The following is an 18,972-nucleotide window of genomic DNA, read 5'->3' as shown; positions in this document are numbered from 1 at the left end:
TTGGATAACGGTAGTACGTAATGTCATAAACCAATCGAGATAGATATAGACTTTTCATATGAAAATTATCAGCGTCGTAAAAGTTTTAGAGTGACACCTTATTTGCAGTAATTAAGGGAAAATGTTTTCTAGTATTCAACTACCTATTTATTTATTTTTTTATACTCAGTTGAGCAGAGCTCACAGAGTATATTAACTTTGATTGGATAACGGTTGGTTGTACAGGTATAAAGGAATCGAGATAGATATAGACTTCCATATATCAATATCATCAGTATCGAAAAAAAATTTGATTGAGTCATGTCCGTCCGTCCGTCTGTCCGTTAACACGATAACTTGAGTAAATTTTGAGGTATCTTGATGGAATTTGGTATGTAGATTCCTGGGCACTCATCTCAGATCGCTATTTAAAATGAACGATATCGGACTATAACCACGCCCACTTTTTCGATATCGAAAATTTCGAAAAACCGAAAAAATACGATAATTCATTGCCAAAGGCGGTTAAAGCGATGAAACTTGGTAGATGGATTGAAGTTATGACGCAGAATAGAAAATTAGTAAGATTTTGGACAATGGGCGTGGCACCGCCCACTTTTACAAGAAGGTAATTTAAAAGTTTTGCAAGCTGTAATTTGGCAGTCGTTGAAGATATCATGATGAAATTTTACAGGAACGTTACTACTATTACTATATATGTGCTAAATAAAAATTAGCAAAATTGGAAGAAGAACACACCCACTTTTTAAAAAAAAAATTTTTTTAATTCAAATTTTAACAAAAAATTTAATATCTTTACTGTATATAAGTAAATTAAGTCAAAATTCAACTCCAGTAATGAAATGATGCAACAAAATACAAAAATAAAAGAAAATTTCAAAATGGGCGTGGCTCCGCCCATTTTCATTTAGTGTGTCTAGAATACTTTTATAGCCATAAGTCGAACAAAAATTTACCAATCCTTCTCAAATTTGGTAGGGGCATAGACTCTATGACGGTAACTATTCTCTGTGAAAATGGGCGAAATCGGTGGAAGCCACGCCCAGTTTTTATACACAGTCCACCGTCTGTCCTTCCGCTCGGCCGTTAACACAATAACTTGAGCAACTAAACTTAGCCCACGTACTTATCTGAACTCACTTTATCTTGGTATAAAAAATGGCCGAAATCCGACCATAACCACGCCCACTTTATCGATATCGAAAATTACGAAAAATGAAAAAAATGCCATAATTCTAAACCAAATACGAAAAAGGGATGAAACATGGTAACTGGATTGGTTTATTGACGCAAAATATAACTTTGGAAAAAACTTTGTAAAATGGGTGTGACACCTACCATATTAAGTAGAAGAAAATGAAAAGTTCTGCAAGGCGAAATCAGAAGCCCTTGGAATCTTGGCAGGAATACTGTTCTTGGTATTACATATATAATTAATTAGCGGTACCCGACAGATGCTATTCTGGGTCACCCTGGTCCACATTTTGGTCGATATTGTGAGAACGCCTTCACATATACATCTAAGGGCCACTCGCTTTTAAAACCCTCATTAATACCTTTAATTTGATATCCATATCGTACAAACACATTCTAGAGTCACCCCTGGCCAACCCTAATGGCGATATCTCGAAAAGGCGTCCACCTATAGACCTAATGCCCACTCCCTCTTAAAATGCTCAGTAACACCTTTCGTTTGATACCCATATCGTACAAACATTCTAGAGTCACCCCTGGCCCACCCTAATGGCGATATCTCGAAAAGGCGTCCACCTATAGACCTAATGTCCACTCCCTCTTAAAATGCTCAGTAACACCTTTCGTTTGTTACCCATATCGTACAAACATTCTAGAGTCACGCCTGACCCACCCTAATGGCGATATCTCGAAAAGGCGTCCACCTATAGACCTAATGCCCACTCCCTCTTAAAATACTCATTACCATCTTTCATTTGATACCCATATCGTACAAACATTCTAGAGTCACCCCTGGCCCAACCTAATGGCGATATCTCGAAAAGGCGTCCACCTATAGATGATTTAAGACTTTCCTGGTTTTTAATTAACTACTTGTTTGTTTGTTTTCGAAATGGTACCGTCGCAATATACCAGTAAATGCTTCTTTCTTTTCAGTTGCTCTTAAACAAACATAATAATTGATATTCAATTCAATTATAAGCGGGTGTTAAGCTCATGAATTCTTAAACATTAAACTACTTGAATACTTAGAAGGGGCTATTTTTGCTATTGACCAATTTTACGCCTTTTTTGCACTCAACTGTTAAATTGATTTAAAGCGGAGTCATTGGTGCCGTTTGCCGTATCGCTGTAGTCGTATGCCTATTAGGCATTCAATAAAGCAATAATGAGATAATTAAGAATTTGTATTTTTTATGGAAGATGGAGTTCAATTAGGGCTTTAATGTAGAAAACTTGACTAATTATTTCATTAAGCCTCTGTTTGAAATTGCTATTAATTTAAAAAATTTGGGTATAAATTTCAATTCATAAACTGATTTCAGCAATTTTCATCCTACATGTAAGTTTTGAATTTTTCATTTTGCTATTGCGATTTTTATTTTATTCGTTTTAAATATCAAACGGTTTTAGTGAAAAACCAAAAACTTTTAACTTATTTACTCTCTTGTTCAATTTCATTTGAGTAAACGTTTTCGTACTCAATTGGCGACCGATAAGCTCTAACGCGATTGGAAGCATCAAGGAAACTTCCACAGGCAGGTACTGATAAGAATATATTCTGCGCCTTAGCTTCTTCCTTCATTTGCGCCGCATGACCTATCCAACATAGAACAAACGTGTTGATATATTGGTGTCTGCATAAAACTCGCACAGCTCATCATTTAATCTTCTTTAGATCCAATCATCCGGTCAGCCCACCGAGCACCTTAAGCAAGAATAATGTGCTTGACAGGATTTCATATGCAATTTCAGGATCTCCACAAGAAGTAGATTGTGCAAAGAAAACCTAGATTCAAATTGCCAGATACGACCAAATTATGCACACTGTTGGTCCATGCGCTTTACCAGCTCTTCGCTGTCGTATTCGTATCTTGTCATAGTCGGTTGGGAGAATAATAATTCCATAGTCTTCGATTGTGCCTCAGACTCAGCATCTTCCGTTGGTGATCCATCACAGTCTCCGTTCAAAAGGGTTTCCTCCATAATCGCTGGCCATAGGTAACCAGATCGACGTTTTTCTTCTTTAAAGAGTTCGCATATGCTTGAAACCTTCTTGTGCCAATTTATTTGTAGCATTCTCAGGCGTTATAGTTCTTGCGGTTTGTCTGTGGTTTCATGTGCCGGGTCCCCAGGTCAACGCACAATCTGTTCCTCGGAGAACGATGTTGAGCTGTACGTTCGTATGGCGACCCTCACTAGGGTAGGCACCTTGTCGTTGGTGTGCGAGCTTAGCCGATCTCCATAGCGCCCGACTATTAGGCGGAGCTGTTTAGGACTGGCATCTACGCTGTTTCGTCTCATAGGAGGGCGGCGGAATGTCGGTGACCAAGAACTGCCAACCCCCTAATCCAGGGTGTTATGCGGACCGTGCCTATTGGACGATTTGCAGCCAGGGGATAAATTCGGCTGTATTCGAACGGAGGCTTCCGATACCGGGCCACCTCGGGAAGTATTGATGGCCTTACCACAGTAAGGGGCGCTGCTGCGGCTGACAGTTATTTCCCCGTATATAATACTGGACCGCTGAGCCCGCCTTGTCGGGCAGGTGGTCGTACGACCAAGATGAACGACTCATTACCAAATTGTAATAAGGAAGATGATAAGAGGACTGCGTCGGAAGCCAAGGACGACAAATACGCATTAAGCGATGCGTCGGACTCGGGGCGCGAGAGTAGTGCTGATTCAATTAACTCCGTGTTGGAAAAGCACACAAATGAAAACGGAGTAGAAGAGTGGAGAAAGGTACGGAGCAGAGGAAGTAAAAGAGCTCTCTCGCAGTACCGTGCAGCACTAAGAATTGTCCAACGCCTGGGAGCAGTGGCCGACCCAACAGAAGTGGAGATCGAGCGCTTCGAATGGGCCCATAAGGTGGTAGAAGTAGGTCGAAGGCAGTCCAAAAGTTTTGCTGCTAGAAACCCTCGGTTCTGCAACCGATAAGAGGAGGAAGAAGTGTCGAATGGCAGAATGAATAGGCAACGTTCGGCGGAAGGCGACAAGCCTGCTTTCAAGAAGCAGAAAGGACCCAGTCCCAGAGCCGCGAGGCAGGGCGGCCGCATAGACAAGACAAGTAGGCCCAAACTGTAAGACTGATGGGCCCCAATAGCGAGGTTGCAACTACCGCGAAAGCTGCGAGTCGGAGGGAAGTTCAAACTACGGAAGTAGGAGATAAGCCAAAGGGAGATAAAACTAAGACTCCGGCTTTCTTGGAGGTACTAAAGGGAGTTAAAGTTAAGACTCCGGTTTTCTCGGAGGTGCCAAAGGGAGTTAACACTAAGACTCCTGCTTTTCCCGAGAAGATGACTGTGGCGCTTGTTGATCGTAGCAGTCCTTTCGGACAGATGACTACTGAAAGGTGGAGATCTGTAGAAAGGGAACTTATTAGCTTAATGCTTAAGATGATGCGGGAACAACCAAGTGAGCCCCTTCCAACCTTTGATTCGGGGGGATGGTATAATGGTGTGAAGATGATAGCGTGCGACAACATCGCGAGCTTGCGGTGGCTTGAGGAAGTGGTTCCAAACCTCCAAAGGCAAGGCACGAACGCTCGGTTTGAGGTGGTGGATAAAGCGCAAATCCCCACGGTACCAAAAGTTAAGGTATGGATACCATGCGTGATGAAGTCGGAGGACACACTGCGACTTCTGCAGAACCAGAATCTGAACATACCGACACAGGATTGGAAGGTACTTACTGTTTCTCGGCCTACGGAGGAAGGTCAGTTCTACATCTTCCAAAGAAACAAGCTGGCGGAGGATATATTGTACACGCAGCTTGGAAAAATGTCCTTTGGTACAGGCAAAATTTATATGCGACTCAGGAAAAGAAGTCCCGAGGATAAAAATCCTAACACCGTGGAAGTGGGCGAAGTCGAAAAGGGCCTCAAAAGCCTAAGCGAAAAAAGACAGGTGGAGGGAGCCGACGTCATCGCGAAGGTGTTAGAAGAGGACCAACAGCCAGATGGTGCTGTGAGTCGCATAGAGGAACACCCGGCACAACAGTTACAAGAGGCTGAAGGGGGCTTCGAACACTCTAAACCAAAAGGGCAAAGGGAGGACGACGACGTCACGACGAAGGTGCTGAAGGGGGACAAACAGCCCAATGGTGCTGCGAGTCCTACAGATAAACCTCCAATACAGTAAAGTGGCGTCGAGCAAACTCCTCCCAATCCTTGACGAGGGTTCGTTTGACGTGGCGCTAATCCAGGAGCAGTGGCCCTCATCGGGAGGAAAGCTTTCTGGACTTAGCGTGTGCGGATTTGGCGCTTACTACACGCAAACGGAAGGACGGGTGCGAGCTGTAGTAATGGTAAGGAAATAGCTGCATTCATATGTATATGCTGCCTAATTACACCACTGAGGACCTCGTAGCGGTGGCCGTTGAGCAAAAGAATAAGCAGGCATTTATCCTGGCGTCCTCCTACATGGCCCATGCTGCGGAGGTTCCACCGATGGAGTGCAAAAGGCTAGTACAGGAGGAAGAGCGCAAAGGGCGGTTGGTCATAGGCGCAGGTGCAAATGCGCACCACAATGCGTGGGGAGGAGCAGATACGCACGAGAAAGGCGAATCTCTCTTTTGTTACATCCTGCAAACCAATTTGTAGATAGCCAACAGGGGAAATGTCCCTACATACATTGGTCCAACATCCAGCAATGTTCTGGATATTACATTGAGCTCCGAGCGTGATATATCAAGGTATGATTCGATGGTTCTTGATAGACCATCCTTCTCCGACCATGCGTATATCAGCTTCAGCATCCCCCTAAAGAGGGTAGAGAAGGGAGGAACCTTTAGAAACCCTAAGTCAACGAACTGGACTAAATTCCAGAAACATGTAGAAACAAAACTGGGACAACCCAAAGAGATTGCCAATGTGGAGGAACTGGAGAAGTCGAATGAATTCCTAACAAGGACGCTTGTGACTGCGTATAACAAAGCTTGCCCTCTAAGAAGATTCAGAGGAAAAGCAAAGCCGCCATGGTGAAGTAATGTGCTGAGTCTTCTAAGAAGACAGGTAAAAGAAATGTTTAAGCTCGCAAAGACCGCGGAAAGCGAAGCGTGTCGGGACGAGTACAGGGATCTAATGAGGATCTACAAGCGTGAAATTACCAGGGCGAAGAGAAACTCATGGAAAAGTTTCTGTACGGTCATACGAGTGCTCCAGCGAAACAGCACGGTTGAAAAAAGTCCTAGCAAGGGGAAACATAGTCCAGGGAATAATAAAGAAAGAGAACGGGGAATGGTCACGTAATAGTGAGGAATCCCTTGAGGTGCTTCTCGACACACATTTCCCATCGGGAGACGGTTTAGAAGAGCCAGCAGACATCACTCACACTTCGATCACGGACCTAGTAGTGCCGGGCTTGGTGACCGATACCAAGATAGAATGGGCAGTGAAAACGTTGTCTAAGTTTAAATCGCCGGGCCCAGACGGTATATTCCCGGCCATGCTACAGGTTTCAAGTATGGCGGTTGTGGAATGGCTTAAAATAATATTCGATGGGTGCAAAACGCTGAATCATGTACCGCGCTCTTGGAGAACTGCTCGTGTAGCTTTCCTACCAAAGGCGGGGCAGATCGGTCACGTGTATCCCAAAGACTATAGACCCATTAGCTTAACATCATTTCTGCTCAAAACCTTTGAAAGGCTGATAGATGTGTACATAAAGTCCAACGTGGATGAAAAGCTGCTCTCCACAACACAGCATGCGTACACCAAAGGCAAGTCGGTAGACACCGCATAGGTAATAAGCATAGAGAAATCCCTGGAATATAAGGAATATGCTCTAGGAGTATTCTTGGGCATTGCCGGGGCTCTCAATAATGTTGCAAAATGGGCGATTATGGACGGTCTTAATTACATTAAAGTACATCCAGCCTTAACCAGATGGATCGGCTGCATGTTAAATTGCAGGAAGAAAACATCACAATGGGGATTGTACGAGGCCACGAAATCAGTGGACAGGGGAATGCCGCAGGTAGGGGTGCTATTACCTCTGCTGTGGACGCTGGTCATCAACCAACTGCTCCGGCGATTTGATGAGGGACCCGTAAACCTTACGGCTTACGCAGATGACGTTGCAATTGTCATAAGTGAAAAGTGCCTTCCAACGATTAGTTCTTTGATAGATCGGGCGCTTTGGGATATTCATACCTGGGCATCTAATGTCGGATTGAAAGTCAATGCGGAGAAGACGGATATGGTCTTGTTTACAAAGAGGTACAAGGACCCAAATTGGACCACACCTAAGTTAGGAGGGGTGACCTTACAGGAGAAACCTTGCACAAAATATCTGCGGATCATCCTACACAGTAAGCTGTCATGGAAGCTCAACGTGGAGGAGAGGGTCAAGAAGGCCTCAACGGCACTCTATGCATGTAAAGGAATGCTGGGGTGTACGTGGGGCTTATCGCCATCTCTTTCTCATTGGGTTTTTACAGCGATTGTAAGCCCTAATCTATACTATGGAGTTCTTGTTTGGTGGAAAGCCACACAAAAAACAACATAACTCAAAAAATTAGAGGAGGTATGCAGACTATCGATGCTTAGCATAACGGGAGCCCTGAAAACAACCCCGACCGCTGCACTGTGTGCCATTCTTCACATTCCACCTGTAGACCTGGTAGCAAAGAACATAGCATTAACAACCGCAATGAGGCTCGGTGCCTCGGAGCAGCTTGACCGCCGACCATATGGCCATAGTAGTATAGCGTCATCACTCACAAGACGAACAGACTACCTGATTCCCTATCTGCGCTTCGAGGGAGATCTTAAGGCCACAACAGAGCTGGACGGTTGGCGCAAGGGTGCGCAAATGGCGGACGCGGCGATAGATGTGTACACAGATGGTTCCAAAGTAGTGGAAGGAGTAGGGTCTGCGGTATACTGTGCTGATCCGGAAATAAGCAGAAAAAGCGGACGAACTAGCTAAAAAGGGCGCATTCCTTGAAGCTTGCTCCGTAGACGTCCCAATTAGACTAGGCGAGATTAAGCGAAGGCGAGAGGTGCACATGATCAACCGAGCGGGAAATGCGTGGGTTCAAGCGCGGAACTGTAGTGTCGAAGATTATGTGTAGGTCTTACAACCTTAGACTAATAAAGTTGCTTATATCATTAAAAAGAGAGGACTGTAGACTCATAACGGGTATTCTGACTGGACACTGCCTTCTGGCGTCACATGCCTTTAAATTAGGCTTGGTCAGTGATAGCAGATGTAGGAAGTGCGGGTTGGAGGAGGAAACGATCGAGCATGTTCTGTGCTCGTGCCCTGCACTTGCCAGGCTAAGACTCCAGCTATAAGGAGTGATACAGCTGTCAGATCTAGAAGCAGCACGTGGCTTAAGTCATAGGAAGCTTCTAGTATTTGCCAGGAGGACGGAGTTATTTTATAACATAGGCCCTAGTTTTTGATAGGGTTTTTCAGTTTGGTCGTTAAAACAAACTTCTGGTAACACTACGGACTCAATCAGTCTCATGGACCGGCCAGTTCAACCTAACCTAACCTAACATTTTGGTTACCCTTTTCTTTTTTTGTATTAACGTCGGACGCTTCACAACATTTTTAATGTGACCGCCAAACTACCGCGCTTTGTCCTGGTGTGTCGAGCCATATATACCCCAATGAGCACTGACGATGCCTAATAAATATGCCAAATAGGTGTGATATATCGGAGTTCAATAGCGTTAAAAATGACGCCGGAAAGAGTTTCAGTAGAGGATATATATGACCTGTTCAAAAGCCTTTTAAGATTCATTTAGGACTCTTATTTAGGCTCAAATGATATATGTTAATAGGCTCATGAAGGACGACCATCGCAAGAACTGAAATACATTAATTCCGGCCTCTCAAATGATTTAGATATTTTTTCCGACTCTTTTTTTGACTTACAGTTTTTGCTGGGTTAACTAAAATTTCTACAACGGCATGCATTATTAGGTAAAAATTTATTAAAAACCCTGGATTAGAGATTTAATCTAGTTGGAAAATACCCACAAATTTATTGAAAATCAGGTTCATTTCGGATTGATTGTGTGTTTGTTTCCCACATTTTTCCAAAGAATATTGTTACCCTTCTTTTGGGCAAATATTTGGGTATTTACCCATTTTTAACAAATATAACCAATTTACCGGGTATTTCCCCATCTCTATTGATTAGCGATAAAGACGCTCTCCGAAGGTTTTGGGGACATATCGTTTAATTATACATCTTGAGAAAATAATAAGCAATATTAGTGTTTCATGCCATTTATTGAAGAGAGCTTTAAAATGTTTAACAACATGCAACATTTTCTACGCCGAAACATAATACCCCAGCGGGTCAGAATATACCCGCGGTAGGTATGCCCAGCCCTTAACAGAAAACTTTCTTGAATTGTTTCGAAATACATTCTTAAGAAATTTCCCAAATTCTTAATTTTAATGCTCATTCCTCTCTTTGTTTTTTCCCCTTAATATTTTTGCCTTTTTTATTTATTAATCTAATATTATATTATAAATGGGAAAGTTTGGATGTTTGGATGTTTGTATGTTTGGATGTTTGGATGTTTGGATGTTTGGATGTTTGTCCAGACGTTTGTCTTTGTGACTCAATAATGCAAGAACGGCTGGACCGATTTGGATGAAATTTTGCATACATATAGCCAATAGTCTAGAAGGATCTACTAGCTATATATTTTCCAAAAGGGGAGTGGTCCCCGCCCCCTAGGAACAGTTATAATTTAATTATTATATTTTTTCGTCTTTGCGAGTGAATCACGCCAGAATGGCTACACGGATTTTGATGAAATTTGGGACACAGACAGTAGTCTACTAGCGAAATTTTTTTCGAACATGGAAAGAGGGGTGGTGGTCCTACGACCCTTTCGTGCAATTACTTTTTAATAATTTTTACACATTATAACTTTACGTATACTGGCCTTCACCAATATCACAGACTCAAGGGGTCAAATAAGTCGAGGGCTTACAAAGTAAGCAGTGAAACACTCCGCCGCCCCTCCCCCCTTTATCACCCCCTCTGGTGTAAAATCTATAAATTGTTATAACTCAATATAAATTTTCTCCTACTTCAATAGTTTTTGGTATCTGGCACATACAGATCGAGATCTAGACAATTTGGAGGAACGATCAGTAGTCCTCTCCTTCTACACCCGCCATCCGCCCTCCTTCAATTGTTTCTATTAGCACGCTTTTGTTAGCTTTACCAGTATGTTTCTATGTAACTTTTCATTCGCTCCAATGCGCCTGCTGCCTTATTAACATGGTTTTATAATTAGCTTCACCTTATTTGTAATCCCGTAAGGGTCATATCGAGGCCCTTCCGGGATCATTTCTGGATGGTTTTCGGGATCGGTCCGGGATCCCGCCGGGGTAATTTCGGGACTTTTTCGGGATCATTTTGGGACCCTTCCGGGATCATTCCTGTATAGTTTTCGGGAACCGTCCGGGATCCCGTCGGGGTTATTTTGAGACATTTTCGGGACTATTCCGGAATCATTTCGGGACTATTTCGCGATCATTTGGGGACCCTTCCGGCATCATTTCTGGATGGTTTTCGGGATCCGTCCGGGATCCCGTCGGGGTACTTTCGGGATCATTTGCGTACCTTCGAGAGATAAATTCTTGATGGTTTCCGGGATCATTACGGGACTTTTTCGGGGTTATTTGGAGTTCCTTTAGGCATCATTTCTGGACGGTTTTCGGGATTCGTCCGGCATCCCGTCGGGGTCATTTCGGGACTTTTTCGCGACTAATACGGGATCATTTGGGGACCCTTTCGACATCATTTCTGGATGGTTTTCGGGATCCGTCCGGGATCTCGTCAGGGTAATTTGGGGACTTTTTCGGGATCATTTGGGGGTTCTTCCGGCATCATTTCTAGATGGTTTTCGGGATCCGTCCGGGGTCTCGTCGGGGTCATTCGGAGACTTTTTCGGGATTATTTGGGGGCTCTTCCGGCATCATTTCTGGATGGTTTTCGGGATCCGTCCGGGATCCCATCGGGGTAATTTCGGGACTTTTTCGAAACTAATACGGGATCATTTGGGAACCCTTTCGGCATAAATTCTCGATGGTTTTCGGTATCCGTCCGGGATCTCGTCGGGGTCATTTGGGGACTTTTTCGGGATCATTTGGGGGCTCTTCCGGCATCATTTCTGGATGGTTTTTGGGATTCGTCCGGGATCCCGTCGGGGTCATTTCGGGACTTTTTCTCGACTAATACGGGATCATTTTCGGGCCCTTTCGGCATCATTTCTGCATAGTTGTCGGGATCCGTTCGGGATTCCGTCGGGGTCATTCCGGGAATTTTTCTCGTCTAATACGGGATCATTTGGGGACCCTTTCGGCATCATTTCTGGATAGTTTTCTGGATCCGTCCGGGATCCGGACGGGGTCATTTCGGGACTATTTCGGGATCATTTGGGGTACCTACCGGCATCATTTCTGGATGGTTTTCGGGATTCGTCCGGGATCCTTTCATGACTTTTTCGGGATCATTTAGGGTACCTTCCGGTTTTCTGCATCAGTCCGGGATCCGGTCGGGGTCATTTCGGGACTTTTTCTCGACTAATACATGATCATTTGGGGACCCTTTCGGCATCATTTCTGGATGGTTTTCGGGATCTGTACGGGAACCCATCTGGGTCATTTCGAAACTTTTTTAGGGCTAATACGGGATCACTTGGGGACCCTTCCGGCATCACTTCCGGATGGATTTCGGGATCTGTATAGGAACCCATCAGGGTAATTTCAGGACTTTTTCGGGATCATTTGGGGTACCTTCCGGCATCATTTCTAGATGGTTTTGGGTATCCGTCCGGGATCCCGTCATGGTAATTTCGGAACTTTTTCGCGACTAATACGTGATCATTTGGGGATCCTTTCGGCATAATTTTTGGATGGTTTTCGAGATCCGTCCGGGATTCCGTCAGCGTCATTTCGGGACTATTAAGGGGTCAATTGCGGACCTTTCCGGCATCATTTCTGGATCATTTGGGGTACCTACCGGCATCATTTCTGTTTGGTTTTCGGGATCCGTCCGGGATCCCGTCGGGGTACTTTCGGGATCATTTGCGTACCTTCGAGAGATAAATTCTTGATGGTTTCCGGATCATTACGGGACTTTTTCGGGGTTATTTGGAGTCCCTTTAGGCATCATTTCTGGACGGTCTTCGGGATTCGTCCGGCATCCCGTCGGGGTCATTTCGGGACTTTTTCGCGACTAATACGGGATCATTTGGGGACCCTTTCGACATCATTTCTGGATGGTTTTCGGGATCCGTCCGGGATCTCGTCAGGGTAATTTGGGGACTTTTTCGGGATCATTTGGGGGTTCTTCCGGCATCATTTCTAGATGGTTTTCGGGATCCGTCCGGGGTCTCGTCGGGGTCATTCGGAGACTTTTTCGGGATTATTTGGGGGCTCTTCCGGCATCATTTCTGAATGGTTTTCGGGATCCGTCCGGGATCCCATCGGGGTAATTTCGGCTCTTTTTCGCGACTAATACGGGATCATTTGGGAACCCTTTCGGCATAAATTCTCGATGGTTTTCGGTATCCGTCCGGGATATCGTCGGGGTCATTTGGGGACTTTTTCGGGATCATTTGGGGGCTCTTCCGGCATCATTTCTGGATGGTTTTTGGGATTCGTCCGGGATCCCGTCGGGGTCATTTCGGGACTTTTTCTCGACTAATACGGGATCATTTTCGGGCCCTTTCGGCATCATTTCTGCATAGTTGTCGGGATCCGTTCGGGATTCCGTCGGGGTCATTCCGGGAATTTTTCTCGTCTAATACGGGATCATTTGGGGACCCTTTCGGCATCATTTCTGGATAGTTTTCTGGATCCGTCCGGGATTCGGACGGGGTCATTTCGGGACTATTTCGGGATCATTTGGGGTACCTACCGGCATCATTTCTGGATGGTTTTCGGGATTCGTCCGGGATCCTTTCATGACTTTTTCGGGATCATTTAGGGTACCTTCCGGTTTTCTGCATCAGTCCGGGATCCGGTCGGGGTCATTTCGGGACTTTTTCTCGACTAATACATGATCATTTGGGGACCCTTTCGGCATCATTTCTGGATGGTTTTCGGGATCTGTACGGGAACCCATCTGGGTCATTTCGAAACTTTTTTAGGGCTAATACGGGATCACTTGGGGACCCTTCCGGCATCACTTCCGGATGGATTTCGGGATCTGTATAGGAACCCATCAGGGTAATTTCAGGACTTTTTCGGGATCATTTGGGGTACCTTCCGGCATCATTTCTAGATGGTTTTGGGTATCCGTCCGGGATCCCGTCATGGTAATTTCGGAACTTTTTCGCGACTAATACGTGATCATTTGGGGATCCATTCGGCATAATTTTTGGATGGTTTTCGAGATCCGTCCGGGATTCCGTCAGCGTCATTTCGGGACTATTAAGGGGTCAATTGCGGACCTTTCCGGCATCATTTCTGGATCATTTGGGGTACCTACCGGCATCATTTCTGTTTGGTTTTCGGGATCCGTCCTGGACCCCGTCGGGGTCATTTCGGGATTATTTCGGGATCATTTGGGGTACCTAACGGGATCCCGTCAGGTTCATTTCGGGACTTTTTCGGGATCATTTAAGCATGGTTTTCAGGGTCCGTCCGAGATCCCGTCAGGGTCATTTCGGGACTTCTTCGGGACTATTTCGGGTTCATTTTTGGATGGTTTTCGGGATCCGTCCGGAAACCCATCTGGGTCATTTCGAAACTTTTTTAGGGCTAATACGGGATCATTTGGGGACCCTTCCGGCATCACTTCCGGATGGATTTCGGGATCTGTACGGGAACCCATCAGGATAATTTCAGGACTTTCTCGGGACTATTTCGGTATCATTTGGAGACCCTTTAGGAGTCATTTCATGACTTTTTCTGTTTTATTTCGGGATCATTTAGAGGACCCTTCCGGCATCAATTCTTGATGGTTTGCCGGATCCATCAGAGTAATTTGGGGACCCTTCCGAGGTCATTTCTGGATCTATCCGGGATGCCGTAGGAGTAATTTCGAGATTATTTTGTTACTTTTTCGGGATAGGTTTGGGACGCTTCCGGAATCATTTCTGGATCCGTGCGGGATCCCATCTGGGCCATTTCCGGACTATTTCGGGATCATTTTTGGACCCTTCCGGATTCATTTCTGTATGGTTTTCGCGATACGTCGTGGATCCCCTCGGGGTCATTTCGGAACTTTTTCTGGACTATGTCGGGATAATATAGGAACCCTTCCTGGATATATTCTGGATGGTTTTTGAGATCCGTCCGGGAGCCCGTCAGGGTCATTTCGCAACTTTTTCGTGACTATTTCGGGATCATTTTGGTACCCTTCAGGGATCATTTCTGTGTGGTTGTCTGGATAAGTCTAGAATCGTGTCGTTGCCATTTCGGGTTTTTTGGGTCTATTCCGGGAACTTTTGAAGACCCTGTGGAGGCATTTCTGTATGGTTTTAGAGATGCGTCCGCGATAGCTTCGGGGTCATTTCGTGGCTTTTTATGGATAATTTCGGGATCATTTGGGGATCCTATCAGGTTATCAGCTCATTTATTTCTTTTTTTTACTCAATTACAAATATAAAATGCATTACACAGAAACAAAATTGTAAACAGATAACTTGATAAGCAGGCTAAAGTGAATAGCCCATATATTTCATTTTCTCCTTGCGGACGGGGCCGCGGGTAAAGGCTAGTTATATTATAAATGGCAAAGTTTGGATGTTTGGATGTTTAGATGTTTGGATGTTTGTCCAGACGTTTGTCTTTGTGACTCAATCACGCAAAAACGGCTGGACCGATTTGGATGAAATTTTGCACACATATAGCCAGTAGTCTAGAAGGATCTACTAGCTATATATTTTTCAAAATGGGGGAGGTCCCCGCCCCCTAGGAACAGTTATAATTTAATTATTATATTTTTTAGTCTTTGCGACTGAATCACGCCAGAACGGCTACACCGATTTTGATGAAATTTGGGACACAGACAATAGTCTACTAGCGAAATTTTTTTCGAACATGGAAAGAGGGATGGAGGTCCCACGACCTCTTCGAGCAATTACTTTTTAGTAATTTTTACACATTATAACTTTACGTATACTGGCCTTCACCAATATCATAGACTTAAGGGGTAAAATAAGTCGAGGCTTACAAAGTGAGCAGTGACACCCTTCGCCCCCCCCCCCCCCTTTATCCCCCCTCTGGTGTAAAATCTATAAATTGTTATAACTTAATATAAATTTTCTCCTAAATCAGTAGTTTTTGGTATCTGGCACATACAGATCGAGATCTAGACAATTTTGGAAAACGATCAGTGATCCTCTCCTTCTCCTCCTGATATCCGCCCTCCACCAATTGCTTTTATTAGCACGCTTTTATTAGCTTTACCTGTATGTTTCTATGTAACTCTTCATTCGCCCCAACGCGCCTGCTGCCTTATTAACACGGTTTTATAATTAGCTTCACCTTATTTGTAATCCCGCTAGGGTCATATCGAGACCCTTCCGGGGTAATTTGTGAATGGTTTTCGGGATCCGTCCACGATCCCGCCGGGGTCATTTCGGGACTTTTTCGGAACTATTCCGGGATTATTTTGGGACCCTTCCGGGATCATTTGTGTATAGTTTCCGGGATCCGTCCGGGATTCCGTCGGTATTATTTTGGGACGTTTTCGGGACTATTCCAGGATCATTTCGGGACTATTTCGCGATCATTTGGGGACCCTTCCGGCATCATTTCCGGACGGTTTTCGGGATCCGTCCGGGATCCCGTTGGGGTCATTTCGGGACTTTTTCGCGACTAATACTGGATCATTTCGGAACCCTTTCGGCATCATTTCTGAATGGTTTTCGGGATCCGTCCGGGATCCCTTCAGGGTAATTTCGGGACTATTAGGGGATCATTTGGGGACCTTTCCGGCATCATTTCTATTATTTTTCGGGATCCGTCCGGGATGCCGACGAGGTCATTTCGGGACTATTTCGGGATCATTTGAGATACCTACCGGCATCATTTCTGGATGGTTTCTGTGATTCGTCCGGGATCCCGTCGGGGTCATTTCGGGACTTTTTCGCGACTAATACGGGATCATTTGGGAACCCTTTCGGCATCATTTTTGGATGGTTTTCGGGATCCGTCCGGGATCCCATCAGGGTAATTTCGGGACTATTAGGGGATCATTTGGGGACCTTTCCGGCATCATTTCTATTAATTTTCGGGATCCGTCCGGGATGCCGACGAGGTCATTTCGGGACTATTTCGGGATCATTTGAGATACCTACCGGCATCATTTCTGGATGGTTTCTGGGATTCGTCCGGGATCCCGTCGGGGTCATTTCGGGACTTTTTCGCGACTAATACGGGATCATTTGGGAACCCTTTCGGCATCATTTTTGGATGGTTTCGGGATCCGTCCGGGATCCCATCAGGGTAATTTCGGGACTATTAGGGGATCATTTGGGGACCTTTCCGGCATCATTTCTATTAATTTTCGGGATCCGTCCGGGATGCCGACGAGGTCATTTCGGGACTATTTCGGGATCATTTGAGATACCTTTCGGCATCATTTTTGGACGGTTTTCGGGATCTGTCCGGGATCCCGTTGGGGTCATTTCGGGACTTTTTCGCGACTAATACTGGATCATTTCGGAACCCTTTCGGCATCATTTCTGAATGGTTTTCGGGATCCGTCCGGGATCCCATCAGGGTAATTTCGGGACTATTAGGGGATCATTTGGGGACCTTTCCGGCATCATTTCTATTAATTTTCGGGATCCGTCCGGGATGCCGACGAGGTCATTTCGGGACTATTTCGGGATCATTTGAGATACCTACCGGCATCATTTCTGGATGGTTTCTAGATTCGTCCGGGATCCCGTCGGGGTCATTTCGGGACTTTTTCGCGACTAATACGGGATCATTTGGGAACCCTTTCGGCATCATTTTTGGATGGTTTTCGGGATCCGTCCGGGATCCCATCAGGGTAATTTCGGGACTATTAGGGGATCATTTGGGGACCTTTCCGGCATCATTTCTATTAATTTTCGGGGTCCGTCCGGGATGCCGACGAGGTCATTTCGGGATCATTTGGGATACCTACCGGCATCATTTCTGGATGGTTTTTGGGAATCGTCCGGGATCCCGTCGGGGTCATTTCGGGACTTTTTCTCGACTAATACGGGATCATTTGCGGACCCTTTCGGCATCATTTCTGGATAGTTGTCGGGATCTCGTCACGGTCATTTCGGGACTATTAGGGGATCATTTGAGGACCTTTCCGGCATCATTTCTGGATTGTTTTCGGAATCCTTTCGGGATCCCGTCAGGGTCATTTTGGGACTTTCTCGGGATCATTTAAGGATGGCTTTTAGGATTCGTCCGGGAACCCGTCAGGGTAATTTCTGGACTTTTCCGAAACTATTTCGGGATCATTTTGGGACCTTCCCAAGATCATTTCTGGATGGATTTCGGGATCGGTCCGGGATGCCGTCAGGGTCATTTTGGGACTATTAGGTGATCATTTGAGGACTTTTCCGGCATCACTTCTGGATGGTTTTCGGTATCCGTTCAGGATCCCGTCGGAATAATTGCGGGACTTTTTCGGGATCATTTGGGGTCCCTTCTGGCATCATTTCCGGATGGTTTTTGGGATTCGTCCGGCATCCCGTCGAGGCCATTTTGGGACTTTTTCTCGACTAATACGGGATAATTTGCGGGCCCTTTTGGTATCATTTCGGAACTATTAGGAGATCATTTGAGGACCTTTCCGGCATCATTTCTGGATAGTTTTCGGGATCCTTTCGGGGTCCCATCAGGGTCATTTCGGAACTTTTTCGGCAACATTTAAGATTGGTTTTCAGGATTCGTCCGGGATCCCGTCAGGGTAATTTCTGGACTTTTCCGAGACTATTTCGGGATCATTTTGGGACCTTCCCAAGATCATTTCAGGATGGATTTCGAGATCTGTCCGGGATGCCGTCAGAATCATTTTGGGACTATTAGGTGATCATTTGAGGACCTTTCCGGCATCACTTCTGCATGGTTTTCGGTATCCGTTCAGGATCCCGTCGGAATAATTGCGGGACTTTTTCGGGATCATTTGTGGTCCCATCCGGCATCATTTCTGGATAGTTTTTGGGATTCGTCCGGCATCCCGTCGGGGTCATTTCGGGACTTTTTCTCGACTAATACGGGATCATTTGCGGGCCCTTTCGGCATCATTTCTAGATAGTTGTCGGGATCCGTTCGGGATCCCGTCAGGGTCTTTTCGGAACTATTAGGAGATCATTTGAGGACCTTTCCGGCATCATTTCTGGATAGTTTTCGGAATCCTATCGGGGTCCCGTCAGGGTCATTTCGGGACTTTTTCGGGATCATTTAGAGATGGCTTTCAGGATTCGTCCGGGAACCCGTCAGGGTAATTTCTGGACTTTTCCGAGACTATTTCGGGATCATTTTGGGACCTTCCCAAGATCATTTCTGGATGGATTTCGGGATCAGTCCGGGATGCCGTCAGGGTCATTTTGGTATCAGGTGATCATTTGAGGACCTTTCCGGCATCACTTCTGGATGGTTTTCGGTATCCGATCAGGATCCCGTCGGAATCATTGCGGGACTTTTTCGGGATCATTTGGGGTCCTCCCAAGATCATTTCTGGATGGATTTCGGGATCTGTCCGGGATCCCGTCAGGGTCATTTAGGGATGCGTTCGAGATCCCGTCAGGGTCATTTCGGGACTATATCGGGATCATTTCTGGATGGTTTA

Source organism: Eurosta solidaginis, chromosome 3 (genome assembly GCF_040869045.1).
Source record: "Eurosta solidaginis isolate ZX-2024a chromosome 3, ASM4086904v1, whole genome shotgun sequence".
Taxonomy (NCBI): Eukaryota; Metazoa; Arthropoda; class Insecta; order Diptera; family Tephritidae; genus Eurosta; species Eurosta solidaginis.
Note: the sequence above shows the minus strand (reverse complement) of the source record.